The following is a 2943-nucleotide window of genomic DNA, read 5'->3' on the forward strand; positions in this document are numbered from 1 at the left end:
CTTTTTCTAATCCCTTTATATCATTATAAACATTATCTTATATCTTTGCTAATACAAGGCCACTATAATATATGCATGATGACAGGTGGCATATAATTTGAAAATGAGGATTTTATATTACGGTGATTGCACTTGGAATGGTGACGTTCTTTCTTCCACTAAAGGGGGTTGCCACTTATCTCAATCTTTACTCTAAAGGATATCTATATCTCTCAATATCATCATCTGCCTTGCATGCACAAAATCTATACTTACCTGCGTGGAAATGAACTAATGCCCCTCTGACCTTAATGAAATATTCTTCTTTTCAAGTTACTATGCTAATACCATAAACATGATCATCGTGACAACCAATAAACATGAGGCCACCAATCATTACTGGTGATGAAAATATTTCCCTTGGAAGTTCCAATTTTGTTAATTCATGACTACATAGGGGTTGTACGTTCAGGTTTTGATTTTTATACTTGTCAGCCACATCTCTAGGAAACTTGTCAAGATTATCATTCTACACTTCCTGACTTCACTTCACTGACGACACATTATTTATATAAGAGGAACATCTTTGACCTCCATTGCAGAGTGTTCATGAATTGTACCATCTTCAAGTTGGTCAATGATCATCAAGCTATCAACAACTGGAATAACGATTCTTCCTCTTGGCTTTAACTGATTGACTAAAGCTTTTGGCAGTTCTGCTGCTGCTGCACCAACATGGATAGCATCATAAGGTGCTGCATCCAGAAATCCCTTTTTCCCATCTGCCACATGAATGGAGAGTGCCCCTTTCTCTAACAGAAGAGTAGCAGGTCCCTTCTTTATTGAACCAACTGATCTTTTTTTTACAAGTTGAGGAATGTGTTCAACTCCTACAGTTCTTCCATTTTCTCCAACCATCAAAGCAAAAACAGCTGATAATTATCCAGAACTAGAGCCAACCTCAAGTACGGACATGCCCAACTTCAAGTGATCCACCAGATAATCAAGACAGTAAGCATGTATATGAGGAGCAGATATAGTTGCACCATAACCTTTGGGCTGCATCTGAATCGACATATTTGCATTTGGTGGATTTTAATTTAAAACCGGGTTTCACCCATCCTACGGATTTCATTTCCTAGCCATCCTCTTAAATATAATTGGTATTCTACTCTTACACCCACAAGCAGCCAATTATGAAGATTCATTGATTGTGTGAAAACTCAATCAAATCTTGTGCTAATAGGATGGAGTGCTGGGGTCCCATGCAATGAATATACAAAGCTTATCGGGCTCTTGAACAATCTCAATGTTTCAGCCGGATTGTGGCACTTGTCATGCAGCTCACATACACTATCCATGTCTCCCTCTACATTTTAAGACAAATTTCTTTAATAGAGCCAATCCCGATTAAGTAAAGTCAAGGTGCCTAGATTTTATGCGAACGTTGTTCTAACGGTCTTCCACGCTTTCAGGTATTTCCATATGTATCACCAACAAAAGCTTTTACATTCACATGTCATAACTTAGGACTTGGAAATTGAACAAACTGAGATGCAGATCCACGTACCCTTGTATGTAAACGACTCGAGCATATATTTTTCATATTTCTGTAGTTCATACCCACGAATCTTCTTCATATGGTTGAAGAACATACAGTTATGTGTTAGACGCGATAATAGCCACGACAAAGCCTGATCTTTATTGCATATTAACCAACCATGAATGAGTGGAGGCATAAAACAAGAGCAGCAGGTAATAAGATAAATTACGTGTAAACTCCAAATATACGTTATCATTCTCTACTGCCTGGTGTCAAAGTTACATATATTATAATAATAATAACTCATTCAAAACAAGCCCATCTGCTTCTTTAATCTTCAATCCCACTTCTATACCTACTTCCATCGAGTATGAGTTTTCGAGCTTCAATTTCCCGGACTGAGTATGTCTTCAACTCGGGTGTTGTGGGGGAGTTTTTACACAAAGCGCAGGCTGTTCTTCCATGTTTTCATAGCAACCTGATATCCATCTTTGTTAATCATTTGCGGGGCTCGGACACATGAAAAATGAACCATAATAGAGGGATAATGGTCAACAGTGATATGGACTACCTCTGTCGTGTGGAATGAAGACTTTGAAAATGACTTCGATTTACTAGAAGATGTAATTCACGAATGCTTTTCATTTCCTGGGATCTTCATGTAATGGGAACCCGAATTTGATACCATGCTTATATAAAAACTTAAATATACACATTTCAAAACCCTCATTTAAGGATTTTATGCACAATTCATATTGATTACATTCCATCATAGGATTGACTGATTGTGAATGCAATTTTGGCTTGGAGTGATGTGTATCCTTTCAAACATTCTGAACCTTGAATATCTGAGAATCTGGGCCATGATTCTGAATCTGAATGTCAAATTACTTCGAACCTCTGAAATTTGGAATCTTCAAATTTTTGACCTTCACTCTCAAACTGATTCATATCTTCAGCCTTTGAGCTTTGAATTCTAGCTTGAACATTGTGAATAATGACTGGCTTAATAAACCCTGAAACATGAAATCGAACCTGTGACTTCAAACTTCATACCTTCCAATCGGGAGCTACTTTTGTGGTGTTGAACTTTGAGCATTTGAATCATTACATTCTGAACCCTTAGAATCATTATGGATTTTGCTTGTGTTGAACCTGCAAGATGGATAATTTGAACCATTGAACCACTTCAAACAACTTTGAACCAAGGTTCAAAGTGGTTTGAAAACATAAATTACAAGTTTTAAAACTATGTCCATATTGGGTACTAACATAAGGCTAACCTTTAGGGTCTTCCTATCCAGACTCTAGACTAGTAGCTCGGTTTAGTGATGAAATGTGTTTCCTAGACTATCACCCAGAGATCCAATCTAGGTTTTGGTAGTCCTAGGAAGAGAGGATACTTGTAAATTAGGTCCTGG

The 2943-nt window shown here is 37.4% G+C and overlaps 1 pseudogene; it reads right to left on the minus strand.

Moving 5' to 3' along the window:
* Positions 1 to 546: 546 nt before the first annotated feature.
* Positions 547 to 1056, minus strand: LOC149552596 (protein-L-isoaspartate O-methyltransferase 2 pseudogene; annotated as a pseudogene).
* Positions 1057 to 2943: the final 1887 nt, after the last annotated feature.

This window comes from Cupressus sempervirens, chromosome 6 (assembly GCF_028749045.1).
Source record: "Cupressus sempervirens isolate cs-2001-9-10 chromosome 6, ASM2874904v1, whole genome shotgun sequence".
In the NCBI taxonomy this organism is placed as follows: domain Eukaryota; kingdom Viridiplantae; phylum Streptophyta; class Pinopsida; order Cupressales; family Cupressaceae; genus Cupressus; species Cupressus sempervirens.